The 15,553-nt window shown below is 43.1% G+C and overlaps 1 protein-coding gene across 1 annotated transcript in view; it reads left to right on the forward strand.

The window, feature by feature from the left end:
* The window catches only part of LOC139545422 (bone morphogenetic protein 1-like), a 59,159-nt gene that overhangs the window by 28,304 nt on the left and 15,302 nt on the right, over positions 1 to 15,553 (forward strand). The gene's annotated exons all lie outside the window — the stretch shown is intronic.

Genomic DNA, 15,553 nt, shown 5'->3' on the forward strand with positions numbered 1-15,553 from the left:
GGGAGTGAGATTGTATTCTCCTTTTTCGTGTCTCATTATCACTGAGAGTGAATACTCAAAACACTTTGTTTTCTGAGGTCTTTTACTGTACATTGGATGGAAAAAGTTGAGCATTTACCATTGATGTGGCGTGGTTCCCTGGCAGTGGAGGCTGCTGAGGGGAGAACAGCTCATAATAATGGCTGGAATGGAGTATAATGGAAGGGCATGAAAACATGGTTTTCATGGGTTTGATACCATTCCATTATACTCCATTCCAGCCATTATTATGAGCCGTTCTTCCCTCAGCAGCCTCCACTGTTCCCTGGCTATGGTTGCTGTGACTCTCCCGGCCAGGAGAAGGAGTGTAAACAGTGCCCTAGGACAGGAAGTTTGTCATCACTCTTTCCCAGATAGACCCAAAATAACAGCTGGTTTCAAGAGGACAATGACTAGAATGATGGCTGGGAATCAACACTCTGTTCTTAGGGTCCAGAGATCACGACATTTACAATGTAAACTGAATACATACAGTTGAAGTTGGAAGTTTACATACACCTTAGCAAAATACATTTATACTTAGTTTTTCACAATTCCTGACATTTAATCCTAGTAAACATTCCCTTTCTTAGGTCAGTTAGGATCACCGCTTTATTTTAAGAAGGTGAAATGTCAGAATAATAGTAGAGAGAATGATTTATTTCAGCTTTTAATTATTTCTTTCATCACATTCCCAGTGGGTCAGAAGTTTACATACACTCAATTAGTATTTGGTAGCATTGCCTTTAAATTGTTTAACTTGGGTCAAACGTTTTGGGTAGCCTTCCACAAGCTTCCCACAATAAGTTGGGTGAATTTCGGCCCATTCCTCCTGACAGAGCTGGTGTAACTGAATCAGATTTGTAGGCCTCCTTGCTCGCACACGCTTTTTCAGTTCTGCCCATAAATTTTCTATAGGATTGTGGTCAGTGCTTTGTGATGGCCACTCCAATACCTTGACTTTGTTGTCCTTAAGCCATTTTGCCACAACTTTGGAAGTATGCTTGGGGTCATTATCTATTTGGAAGACCCATTTGCAAACAAGCTTTAACTTCCTGACTGATGTCTTGAGATGTTGCTTCAATATATCCATATAATGTTCCCTCCTCATGCCGCCATCTATTTTGTGAAGTGCACCAGTCCCTCCTGCAACAAAGCACCCCCACAACATGATGCTGCCACCCCCGTGCTTGACAGTTGGGATGGTGCACGTCTCCTTCCTGAGCGGTATGACGGCTGTGTGGTCCCATGGTGTTTATACTTGCATACTATGTTTTTACAGATGAACGTGGTACATTCAGGCATTTGGAAATTGCTCCCAGGGATGAATCAGACTTGTGGAGGTCTACACATTTTGTGCTGATTTCTTTTGATTTTCCCATGATGTCAAGCAAAGAGGCACTGAGTTTGAAAGTAGGCCTTGAAATACATCCACAGGTACACCTCCAATTGACTCAAATTATGTCAATTAGCTTATCAGAAGCTTCTAAAGCCATGACATACTTTTCTGGAATTTTCCAAGCTGTTTAAAGGCACAGTCGACTTAGTGTATGTTAAGTTCTAACCCACTGGGATTGTGATACAGTGAATTATAAGTGAAATAATCTGTCTGTAAACAATTGTTGGAAAAATGACTTGTGTCATGCACAAAGATGTCTTAACTGACTTGCCAAAACTATAGTTTGTTAACAAGAAATTTGTGGAGTGGTTGAAAAACAAGTGTTAATGACTCCAACCTAAGTGTGTGTAAACTTCTGACTTCAACTGTACATGTAGGTGTTGGAAACGAAAACAAACCCTCCTGGCGCTTTACTAGTAGTTCCATTGGTCTTTAGAAATCCTTTTTTTGAAGGCTGAAGGGACAACTTTCACAAGTTTGAAATAGTCATTCAAAAAATAAAAGTGATGTCAGTGTGATAATTGTGGCTCAGACAGGGAAAACGGGGTTTGTCAGAACCACATTAAAGCTCAGTGAATAAACGGCATACTGCTGACCAGAACTGGACCTCTGAATGTGGTTTTATTTGGGGCAATCATCCGTCTTGACCATAGATGGTTCAGAGGGGTGGGGCTGGTTGAATGGGTGTGTTATGTGTCTTTCCCAGTGATTAACTCCGTCTCAGTGGAACAGGAGAGAGTAGATGATGTGGCGCACAGCGCAGCACAGGGAATGCAGCTAGGAGGGAGTCTCTGTCGGTTTTCCTGGAAAACAGATTCTGCGTGCATAGTGCGGTGGATCCTCATTCATACAGCATTACTGGGAGCATTTGTCATACCCCAGTCTGCTTGGTAATGGTTTAGTATCAGCAAACCTCTGCCAAGAGTTATTAGACAGAGCTCTCACCTCCTCTTTAAATGCTCACACAGGTTCGGAGGGAGTCAATGAACGGTAACTGTTGAGGGAGATATTTTTCTTTCTCCCACTGAACAGAGGAAGGTGAAAGTGAGCAGGGAAGTAATATCTGAGGTTGGTGTCCTAGAGAGACAATAATGATATGCTTTCATGCTTTTTCCTCTCCTCTGTTGATCCGTGAGTAGAAAGCTCCCAAGGTCTGTTCAGTTCCCCAAGAGACAGTTTTCCCCAAACTTTTTATAGTCCCGTACCCCTTCAAACATTCAACCTCCAGCTGCGTACCCCCTCTCGCACCACGTTCAGTGCACTCTCAAATGTTGTTTTTTGCCATCATTGTAAGCCTTCCACACACACATTATACAATACATTTGTTAAACATAAGAATGAGTGAGTTTTTGTCACAACCTGGCTTGTAGGAAGTGACAAAGAGCTCTTATAGGACCAGGGCACAAATAATAATATAATTATAATCAATAATTTTGCTCTTTATTTAACCATCTTACATATAAAACCTTATTTGTTCATAGAAAATTGTGAATAACCCACCACAGGTTAATGAGAAGGGTGTGCTTGAAAGAATGCTCATAATTCTGCAATGTTGGGTTGTATTGGAGAGAGTCTGTCTTAAATCATTTCCCACACACAGTCTGTGCCTGTATTTAGTTTTCATGCTAGTGAGGGCCGAGAATCTACTCTCACATAGACACGTAGTTGCAAAGGGCATCAGTGTCTTAAGAGCGCGATTTGCCAAGGCAGGATACGCTGAGCGCAGCCCATTCCAGAAATCTGACAGTGGCTTCTGATTTAAATTACATTTTCACAGAACCACTTTTGCAATTTCGATGAAGCTCTTTTGTTCAGATATCGGTAAGTGGACTGAAGGCAGGGCATGAAAGGGATAACAAATCCAGCTGTTTGTGTCGTCCGTTTCGGGAAAGTACATGTGTAATTGCGAAGCCAACTCACTCAGGTGCTTCGCTACAGTTGAAGTCGGAAGTTTACAGACACTTAGGTTGGAGTCATTAAAACTCGTTTTTCAACCACTCCACATATTTCTTGTTAACAAACTATAATTTTGGCAAGTCGGTTAGGACATCTACTTTGTGCATGACAAGTAATTTTTCCAACAATTGTTTACAGACAGATTATTTCACTTATAATTCACTGTATCACAATCCCAGTGGGTCAGAAGTTTACATACACTAAGTTGACTGTGCCTATTAAACAGCTTGGAAAATTCCAGAAAATTATGTCATGGCTTTAGAAGCTTCTGATAAGCTAATTTACATAATTTGAGTCAATTGGAGGTGTACCTGTGGATGTATCTCAAGGCCTACCTTCAAAGTCAGTGCCTCTTTACTTGACATCATGGGAAAATCAAAAGAAATCATCCAAGAAAAAATTGTAGACCTCCACAAGTCTGGTTCATCCTTGGGAGCAATTTCCAAATGCCTGAAGGTACCACGTTCATCTGTACAAACAATAGTACGCAAGTATAAACACCATGGGACCACGCAGCCGTCATAATGCTCTGGAAGATGACACAGTCTGTCTCCTAGAGTTGAACATACTTTGGTGCGAGAAGTGCAAATCAATCCCAGAACAACAGCAAAGGACCTTGTGAAGATGCTGGAGGAAACAGGTATAAAAGTATCTATATCTACAGTAAAACGAGTCCTATATCGACATAACCTGAAAGGCCGCTCAGCCAGGAAGAAGCCACTGCTCCAAAACTGCCATTAAAAAAAGCCAGACTACGGTTTGCAACTGCACATGCGGACAAAGATTGTACTTTTTGGAGAAATGTTCTCTGGTCTGATGAAACAAAAATAGAACTGCTTGGCCATAATGACCATCGCTATGTTTGGAGGAAAAAGGGGGAGGCTTGCAAGCCGAAGAACACCATCCCAACTGTGAAGCACGAGGGTGGCAGCATCATGTTGTGGGGGTGCTTTTCTGCAGGAGGGACTGGTGCACTTCATAAAATAGATGGCGGCATGAGGAGGAAAATTATGTGGATATATTGAAGCAACATCTTAAAGCTTAAAGCTTGGTCGCAAATTGGTCTTCCAAATAGATAATGACCCCAAGCATACTTCCAAAGCTGTGGCAAAATGGCTTAAGGACAACAAAGTCAAGGTATTGGAGTGGCCATCACAAAGCCCCACACCCCACCATACCCCTGTCTGCACATTATGCCCTGAATCTATTCCACCACGCCCAGAAATCTGCTCCTTTTAATCTCTGTCCCCAATGCATTAGACGACCAGTTTTGATAGCCTTTAGCCGTACCACCATCCTACTCCTCCTCTGTTCCTCAGGTGATGTGGAGGTTAACCCAGGCCCTGCGTGTCCCCAGGCACTCTCATTTGTTGACTTCTGTAACCGAAAAAGCCTTTGTTTCATGCATGTTAACATCAGAAGCCTCCTCCTTAAGTTTGTTTTACTCACTGCTTTAGCACACTCCGCCAACCCTGATGTCCTTGCCGTGTCTGAATCCTGGCTTAGGAAGGCCACCAAAAATTCGGAGATTTCCATACCCAACTTCAACATTTTCCGTCAAGATAGAACTGCCAAAGGGGGAGGAGTTGCAATCTACTCCAGAGATAGCTTGCAAAGTTCTGTCATACTTTCCAGGTCTATGCCCAAACAGTTTGAGCTTCTAATTTTAAAAATGAATCTCTCCAGAAATAAGTCTCTCACCGTTGCCACCTGTTATAGACCCCCCTCAGCTCCCAGCTGTGCTCTGGACACCATATGTGAATTGATTGCCCCCCATCTATTTTCAGAGTACGTTCTGTTAGTCGACCTAAACTGGAATATGCTTTACACCCCGGCAGTCCTACAATCTAAGCTAGATGCCCTCAATCTCACACAAATTATCAAGGAACCCACCAGGTACAACCCTTAATCCGTAAACATGGGCACCCTCATAGATATTATCCTGACCAACTTGCCCTCCAAATACACCTCTGCTGTTTTAATCAGGATCTTAGCGATCATTGCCTGCATCCGCTATGGATCCGCGGTCAAACGACTACCCCTCATCACTGTCAAACGCTCCTTAAAACACTTCTGCAAGCAGGCCTTTCTAATCGACCTGGCCCGGGTATCCTGGAAGGATATTGACCTCATCCCGTCAGTCGAGGATTCCTAGTCGTTCTTTTAAAGTAATTTCCTCACCATCTTAAATAAGCATGCACCTTTAAAAAATGTAGAACTAAGAACAGATATAGCCTTTGGTTCACTCCAGACCTGACTGCCCTCGACTAGCACAAAAATATCCTGTGGTGGACTGCACTAGCATCGAATAGTCCCCGCGATATGCAACTTTTCAGGGAAGTCAGGAACCAATACACGCAGTCAGTCAGAGAAGCAAAAGCAAATTTTTTCAAACAGAAATTTGCATCCTGTAGCTCTAACTCCAAAAAGTTTTGGGGCACTGTAAAGTCCATGGAGAATAAGAGCACCTCCTCCCAGCTGCCCACTGCACTGCACTGAGGCTAGGTAACACTGTCACCACCGATAAATCCACGTTAATTGCCCTCCAACTGCTCTTAAACGCTAGTAAAACCAAATGCATGCTTTTCAACCGTTCGCTGCCCGCACCCGCCCGCCCGACTAGCATCACTACTCTGGACGGTTCTGACGTTGAATATGTGGACAACTACAAATACATAGGTGTCTGCCTAGACTGTAAACTCTCCTTCCAGACTCATATTAAACATCTCCAATCCAAAATAAAATCTAGAATCGGCTTCCTATTTCACAACAAAGCCTCCTTCACTCACGCCGCCAAACATACTAGAGGTCGACCGATTATGATTTTTCAACGCCGATACCGATACCGATTATTGGAGGACCAAAAAAAGCCGATACCGATTAATCGGCCGATTAATTTAATTTATTTTTTATATTTTTTTATTTATTTTTTTATTCTGTTTTTTTATATATATACAGTGGGGAGAACAAGTATTTGATACACTGACAATTTTGCAGGTTTTCCTACTTACAAAGCATGTAGAGGTCTGTAATTTTTATCATAGGTACACTTCAACTGTGAGAGAAGGAATCTAAAACAAAAATCCAGAAAATCACATTGTATGATTTTTAAGTAATTAATTTGCATTTTATTGCATGACATAAGTATTTGATACATCAGAAAAGCAGAACTGAATATTTGGTACAGAAACCTTAGTTTGCAATTACAGAGATCATACGTTTCCTGTAGTTCTTGACCAGGTTTGCACACACTGCAGCAGGGATTTTGGCCCACTCCTCCATACAGACCTTCTCCAGATCCTTCAGGTTTCGGGGCTGTCGCTGGGCAATACGGACTTTCGGCTCCCTCCAAAGATTTTCTATTGGGTTCAGGTCTGGAGACTGGCTAGGCCACTCCAGGACCTTGAGATGCTTCTTACGGAGCCACTCCTTAGTTGCCCTGGCTGTGTGTTTCGGGTCGTTGTCATGCTGGAAGACCCAGCCACGACCCATCTTCAATGCTCTTACTGAGGGAAGGAGGTTGTTGGTCAAGATCTCGCGATACATGGCCCCATCCATCCTCCCCTCAATACGGTGCAGTCGTCCTGTCCCCTTTGCAGAAAAGCATCCCCAAAGAATGATGTTTCCACCTCCATGCTTCACGGTTGGGATGGTGTTCTTGGGGTTGTACTCATCCTTCTATTCCTCCAAACACGGCGAGTGGAGTTTAGAGCAAAAAGCTCTATTTTTGTCTCATCAGACCACATGACCTTCTCCCATTCCTCCTCTGGATCATCCAGATGGTCATTGGCAAACTTCAGACGGGCCTGGACATGCGCTGGCTTGAGCAGGGGGACCTTGCGTGCGCTGCAGGATTTTAATCCATGACGGCGTAGTGTGTTACTAATGGTTTTCTTTGAGACTGTGGTCCCAGCTCTCTTCAGGTCATTGACCAGGTCCTGCCGTGTAGTTCTGGGCTGATCCCTCACATTCCTCATGATCATTGATGCCCCACGAGGTGAGATCTTGCATGGAGCCCCAGACCGAGGGTGATTGACCGTCATCTTGAACTTCTTCCATTTTCTAATAATTGTGCCAACAGTTGTTGCCTTCTCACCAAGCTGCTTGGCTATTGTCCTGTAGCCCATCCCAGCCTTGTACAGGTCTACAATTTATCCCTGATGTCCTTACACAGCTCTCTGGTCTTGGCCATTGTGGAGAGGTTGGAGTCTGTTTGATTGAGTGTGTGGACAGGTGTCTTTTATACAGGTAACGAGTTCAAACAGGTGCAGTTAATACAGGTAATGAGTGGAGAACAGGAGGGCTTCTTAAAGAAAAACTAACAGGTCTGTGAGAGCCGGAATTCTTACTGGTTGGTAGGTGATCAAATACTTATGTCATGCAATAAAATGCAAATTAATTACTTAAAAATCATACAATGTGATTTTCTGGATTTTTGTTTTAGATTCCGTCTCTCACAGTTGAAGTGTACCTATGATAAAAATGACAGACCTCTACATGCTTTGTAAGTAGGAAAACCTGCAAAATCGGCAGTGTATCAAATACTTGTTCTCCCCACTGTATATTTTGTATTTTTTTTATTTTTTTGAATTTAAAAAAAATATTGTATTTTTTTATTTAAAAAATTAAAAATATTTTTTTTGGGGGGGGGTTATTTTATTTGTAATAATGACAATTACAACAATACTGAATGAACACTTATTTTAACTTAATATAATACATCAATAAAATCAATTTAGCCTCAAGTAAAATAATGAAACATGTTCAACATGTTCAACATGTTCAAAACAAAGTGTTGGAGAAGAAAGTAAAAGTGCAATATGTGCTATGTAAGAAAGCTAACGTTTCAGTTCCTTGCTCAGAACATGAGAACATATGAAAGCTGGTGGTTCCTTTTAACATAAGTCTTCAATATTCCCAGGTAAGACGTTTTAGGTTGTAGGAATTATAGGACTATTTCCCTCTATACCATTTGTATTTCATTAACCTTTGACTATTGGATGTTCTTATAGGCACTTTAGTATTGCAAGTGTAACAGTATAGCTTCCGTCCCTCTCCTCGCTCTTCCCTGGGCTCGAACCAGCAACACAACGACAACAGCGACCATCGAAGCAGCGTTACCCATGCAGAGCAAGGGGAACAACTACTAGAAGGCTCAGAGCGAGTGACGTTTGAAACGCTATTAGCGTGCGCTAACTAGCTAGCCATTTCACTTCGGTTACACCAGCCTCATCTCGGGAGTTGATAGGCTTGAAGTCATAAACAGCGCAATGCTTGACGCACAACGAAGAGCTGCTGGCAAAACGCACGAAAGTGCTGTTTGAATTAATGTTTACGTGCCTGCTTCTGCCTACCACCGCTCAGTCAGATACTTAGATACTTGTATGCTTGTATGCTCTGTCAGATTATATGCAACGCAGGACACGCTAGATAATATCTAGTAATATCATCAACCATGTGTAGTTAACTAGTGGTTATGATTGATTGTTTTTTATAAGATAAGTTTAATGCTAGCTAGCAACTTACCTTGGCTTACTGCATTCGCGTTACAGGCAGTCTCCTTGTGGAGTGCAACGAGAGAGAGGCAGGTCGTTATTGCGTTGGACTAGTTAACTGTAAGGTTGCAAGATTGGATCCCCCGAGCTGACAAGGTGAAAATCAGACGTTCTGCCCCTGAACAAGGCAGTTATCTCACCGTTCCTAGGCCGTTATTGAAAATAAGAATGTGTTCTTAACTGACTTGCCTAGTTAAATAAAGGTATGTAAAAATACCAATTTCCGATTGTTATGAAAACTTGAAATCGGCCCTAATTAATCGGCCATTCCGATTAATCGGTCGACCTCTAAAACATACCCTCGTAAAACTGACTATCCTACCGATCCTTGACTTCGACGATGTCATTTACAAAATAGCTTCCAATACTCTACTCATTAAACTGGATGCAGTCTATCACAGTGCCATCCGTTTTGTCACCAAAGCCCCTTATACCACCCACCACTGCGACCTGTATGCTCTAGTCAGCTGGCCCTCGCTACATATTCGTAGCCAGGCCCACTGGCTCCAGGTCATCTATAAGTCTATGCTAGGTAAAGCTCCACCTTATCTCAGCTCACTGGTCACGATAACAACACCCACCCGTAGCACGCGCTCGAGCAGGTATATCTCACTGATCATCCCCAAAGCCAACACCTCGTTTGGCCGCCTTTCCTTCCAGTTCTCTGCTGCCAATGACTGGAACGAATTGCAAAAATCGCTGGAGACTTATATTCCCCTCACTAACTTTAAACATCAGCTATCTGAGCAGCTAACCGATCGCTGCAGCTGTACATATCCCATCTGTAAATAGCCCACCCACTCTACCTACCTCATCCCCATATTGTTTTTATTTACCTTTCTGCTCTTTTGCACACCAGTATTTCTACTTGCACATCATCATCTGCTCATCTATCACTCCAGTGTTAATTTGCTAAATTGTAATTACTTCGCTACTATGGCCTATTTATTGTCTTACCTCCTCACGCCATTTGCACACACTGTATATAGACTTTCTTTTTTTATTGTGTTATTGACTGTACGCTTGTTTATTCCATGTGTAACTCTGTGTTGTTGTTTGTGTCGCACGGCTTTGCTTTATCTTGGGCAGGTCGCAGTTGTAAATGAGAACTTGTTCTCAACTAGCTTACCTGGTTAAATAAAGGTGAAAAAATAAATAAATAAAAACTCAATCCCATCGAAAATTTGTGGGCAGACCTGAAAAAGTATGTGCTTGCAAGGAGGCCTACAAAGCTGACTCAGTTACACCAGCTCTGTCAGGAGGAATGGGCCGAATTTCACCTAACTTATTGTGGGAAGCTTGTGGAAGGCTACCCAAAACGTTTGACCCAAGTTTTAAACAATTTAAAGGCAATGCTACCAAATACTAACTGAGTGTATGTAAACTTCTGACCCACTGGGAATGTGAAGAAAAAAAATAAAAGCTGAAATAAATAATTCTCTCTACTATTATCCTGACATTTCACCTTCTTAAAATAAAGCGGTGATCCTAACTGACCTAGGAAAGGGAATTTTTACTCAGGGATTGTGAAAAACTGAGTTTAAATGTATTTGGCTAAGGTGTTTGTAAACTTCCGACTTCAACTGAATATCACATTTGACATTGTCCTTAAGCTTGAGTTCATTTGCACACAAAAAATCATACAATTTTTTTTTTTTTTTTTTTATTTAACCTTTATTTAACCAGGTAGGCAAATTGAGAACACGTTCTCATTTACAATTGCGACCTGGCCAAGATAAAGCAAAGCAGTTCGACACATACAACAACACATAGTTACACATGGAGTAAAACAAACATATAGTCAATAATACAGTGAAAAAAAAAATAAGTCTATATACAATGTGAGCAAGTGAGGTGAGATAAGGGAGGTGAAGGCAAACAAATATATGTATAAATAAATAAAATAAATAAATAAAAATATAAAAGGCCATGGAGGTGAAGTGAATACAACACAGCAAGTAAAATAAAACTAAAAAAAAACCCTGGAATGGTTGGTTTGCAGCGGAAGAAAGTGCAAAGTAGAGACAGAAAATAATGGGGTGCAAAGGAGCAAAATAAATTAATAAAATAAATACAGTAGGTAAAGAGGTAGTTGTTTGGGCTAAATTGTAGATGGGTTATGTACAGGTGCAGTAATCTATGAGCTGCTCTGACAGCTGGTGCTTAAAGCTAGTGAGGGAGATAGGTTTTTCCAATTTCAGAGATTTTTGTAGTTCGTTCCAGTCATTGGCAGCAGAGAACTGGAAGGAGAGGCGTCCAAAGGAAGAATTGGTTTTGGGGGTGACTAGAGAGATATACCTGCTGGAGCGCGTGCTACAGATAGGTGCTGCTATGGTGACCAGCGAGCAGAGATAAGGGGGGACTTTACCTAGCAGGGTCTTGTAGATGACCTGGAACCAGTGGGTTTGGCGACGAGTATGAAGCGAGGGCCAGCCAACGAGAGTGTACAGGTCGCAGTGGTGGGTAGTATATGGGGCTTTGGTGACAAAACGGATGGCACTGTGATAGACTGCATCCAATTTATTGAGTAGGGTTTTGGAGGCTATTTTGTAAATGACATCACCGAAGTCGAGGATTGGTAGGATGGTCAGTTTTACAAGGGTATGTTTGGCAGCATGAGTAAAGGATGCTTTGTTGCGGAATAGGAAGCCAATTCTAGATTTGACTTTGGATTGGAGATGTTTGATGTGAGTCTGGAAGGAGAGTTTACAGTCTAACCAGACACCTAGGTATTTGTAGTTGTCCACATATTCTAAGTCAGAACCGTCCAAAGTAGTGATGTTGGACAGGCGGGCAGGGGCAGGCAGCGATCGGTTGAAGAGCATGCATTTGGTTTTACTTGTATTTAAGAGCAGTTGGAGGCCACGGAAGGAGAGTTGTATGGCATTGAAGCTCGCCTGGAGAGTTGTTAACACAGTGTCAAAAGAAGGGCCAGAAGTATACAGAATAGTGTCGTCTGCGTAGAGGTGGATCAGAGAATCACCAGCAGCAAGAGCGACATCATTGATGTATACAGAGAAGAGAGTCGGTCCAAGAATTGAACCCTGTGGCACCCCCATAGAGACTGCCAGAGGCCCGGACAACAGACCCTCCGATTTGACACACTGAACTCGATCAGAGAAGTAGTTGGTGAACCAGGCGAGGCAATCATTAGAGAAACCAAGGCTGTCGAGTCTGCCAATGAGGATGTGGTGATTGACAGAGTCAAAAGCCTTGGCCAGGTCAATGAATACGGCTGCACAGTATTGTTTCCTATCGATGGCGGTTACGATGTCGTTTATGACCTTGAGCGTGGCTGAGGTGCACCCATGACCAGCTCTGAAACCAGATTGCATAGCGGAGAAGGTGTGGTGGGATTCGAAATGGTCGGTAATCTGTTTGTTGACTTGGCTTTCGAAGACCTTAGAAAGGCAGGGTAGGATAGATATAGGTCTGTAGCAGTTAGGGTCAAGGGTGTCCCCCCCTTTGAAGAGGGGGATAACCGCAGCTGCTTTCCAATCTTTGGGGATCTCGGACGACACGAAAGAGAGGTTGAAGAGGCTAGTAATAGGGGTGGCAACAATTTCAGCAGATAGTTTTAGAAAGAAAGGGTCCAGATTATCTAGCCCGGCTGATTTGTAAGGGTCCAGATTTTGCAGCTCATTTAGGACATCAGCTGACTGTATTTGGGAGAAAGAGAAATGGGGGAAGCTTGGGCGAGTAGCAGAGGGGAGGGCAGTGCTGTTGTCCGGGGTAGGGGCAGCCAGATGGAAAGCATGGCCAGCCGTGGAAAAATGCTTATTGAAATTCTCAATTATAGTGAATTTGTCGGTGGTGACAGTGTTTCCTATCTTCAGAGCGGTTGGAAGCTGGGAGGAGGTGTTCTTATTCTCCATGGACTTTACGGTGTCCCAGAACTTTTTTGAATTTGTGTTGCAGGAAGCAAATTTCTGCTTGAAAAAGCTAGCCTTGGCTGTTCTAACTGCCTGTGTATATTGGTTTCTGGCTTCCCTGAAAAGTTGCATATCACGGGGGCTGTTCGATGCTAATGCAGAACGCCATAGGATGTTTTTCTGTTGGTTAAGGGCAGTCAGGTCAGGAGAGAACCAAGGGCTATATCTGTTCCTGGTTCTAAATTTCTTGAATGGGGCATGCTTATTCAAGATGGTGAGGAAGGCATTTTTAAAAAATGACCAGGCATCCTCTACTGACGGGATGAGATCGATATCCTTCCAGGATACCCCGGCCAGGTCGATTAGAAAGGCCTGCTCGCTGAAGTGTTTCAGGGAGCGTTTGACAGTGATGAGTGGAGGTCGTTTGACCGCTGACCCATTACGGATACAGGCAATGAGGCAGTGATCGCTGAGATCTTGGTTGAAAACAGCAGAGGTGTATTTGGAGGGCAAGTTTGTTAGGATGATATCTATGAGGGTACCCGAGTTTACGGAATTGGGGTGGTACCTGGTAGGTTCATTGATAATTTGTGTGAGATTGAGGGCATCAAGCTTAGATTGTAGGGTGGCTGGGGTTTTGAGCATGTTCAAATTTAGGTCGCCTAGCAGCACGAACTCTGAAGATAGATGGGGGGCAATCAGTTCACATATAGTGTCCAGAGCACAGCTGGGGGCAGAGGGTGGTCTATAGCAGGCGGCAACGGTGAGAGACTTGTTTTTAGAGAGGTGGATTTTTAAAAGTAGAAGTTCAAATTGTTTGGGAACAGACCTGGATAGTAAGACAGAACTCTGCAGGCAGTCTTTGCAGTAGATTGCAACACCGCCCCCTTTGGCCGTTCTATCTTGTCTGAAAATCTTGTAATTGGGGATGAAAATATCTGAGTTTTTGGTGGTCTTTCTAAGCCAGGATTCAGACACGGCTAAAACATCCGGGTTGGCAGAGTGTGCTAAAGCAGTGAACAAAACAAACTTAGGGAGGAGGCTTCTAATGTTAACATGCATGAAGCCAAGGCTATTACGGTTACAGAAGTCATCAAAAGAGAGCGCCTGGGGAATAGGAGTGGAGCCAGGTACTGCAGGGCCTGGATTCACCTCTACATCACCAGAGGAACAGAGGAGGAGTAGGATAAGGGTACGGCTAAAAGCTATGAGAATTGGTCGCCTAGAGCTACTGGAGCAGAGAGTAAGAGGAGGTTTCTGGGGGCGATAAAATAGTTTAAAGGAATAATGTACAGACAAAGGTATGGTAGGATGATGATGGCACGACCTGTGTGTTGTCCTTGTTAATGCAGATAGAGAAGAGCTCCAACTTCTTAATCATAGCCTCAGTTTTGTCCCGCACATTGAATATAGTTGCGGAGAGTCCCTGTAATCCTAGAATCAGATCATTCAGGCGAGAAAAAACATCACCCAGATAGGCCAGTTGTGTGAGAAACTCGTCATCATGCAAGCGGTCAAACAACTGAAAATGATGGTCAGTAAAGAAAACTTTAAGCTCGTCTCACAATTCATAAAAACGTGTCGATACTTTGTCCCTTGATGACCAGCGCACTTCTGTATGTTGTAAAAGCATTACATGGTCGCTTCCCATATCATTGCATGGTGCAGAAAATATACGAGAGTTCAGGGGATTTGCTTTAACAAAGTTAACCATTTTCACTGTAGTGTTTAAAACGTATTTCAAGCTGTCAGGCGTTCCCTTGGCATCAAGAGCCTCTCGGTGGATGCTGCAGTGTACACAAGTGGTGTCGAGAGCAACTGCTTGCACACGTGTTACCACTCCACTGTGTCTCCCACTCATGGCTTTTGCGCCATCAGTACAGATACCAACACATCTTGACCACCAAAGTCCATTTAATGTCACAAATCTGTCCTGTACTTTAAAAATATCCTCTCCTGTTGTCCTGGTTTCCAGTGGTTTGCAGAAGAGGATGTCTTCCTTAATTGACCCCCCCCATAAACGTAATGGACATTGCGTTGCCAAGCCCGCCACGTCTGTTGATCCATCCAGCTGTAAGGCATACAATTCACTGGCTTGTATGCGAAGCAGTAATTGTTTCAAAATATCTCCTGCCATGTCACTGATGCGTCATGAAACAGTGTTGTTTGATGAAGGCATTGTCTGTATAGTTTTTTTGGGCCTTTTCCCCCAGCATTGTCCCAGTCATATCTGCAGCAGCAGGAAGAATCAAGTCCTCCACAATAGTATGGGGCTTGCCTGTCCTAGCTACTCGGTAGCACACCATATAAGATGCTTCTAGCCCCTTCTTATTAATGTTATCTGTTGCTTTTATACATGTCTTACTACTCAAAAGTCATCTTATTTTTCAAATTGGCATTTCTTTCCCTAAATGTCTGCACAAGAGTGAAGGTTTCATCAAGTTGTGAGATGATAGTACTTTTGCACATATAACACATTGTGGCTGAGGAAAGGCACTGCTCCCAATATAAGTGAACCCCAAATCAATGTAGTTCTCATCATATTTGCGCCTTTTCGATGGTCCAACGTCCCTGTCTGTTGTTCGGTGCTTTCCTGGGTAAAGGGGCAGTAGCTCTTCAGCTGCATCAAATCCACAACTGTCAGTGTCATGCTAGCTGGGCTAACAACAAATGTAGAATTACTGATGCTAGCATTGGATGTGCTTGTGGAAGCAGAACAACTTGTGTTGTTGACAGCTGCAGGTGTAGTATGT

Source organism: Salvelinus alpinus, chromosome 19 (genome assembly GCF_045679555.1).
Source record: "Salvelinus alpinus chromosome 19, SLU_Salpinus.1, whole genome shotgun sequence".
In the NCBI taxonomy this organism is placed as follows: domain Eukaryota; kingdom Metazoa; phylum Chordata; class Actinopteri; order Salmoniformes; family Salmonidae; genus Salvelinus; species Salvelinus alpinus.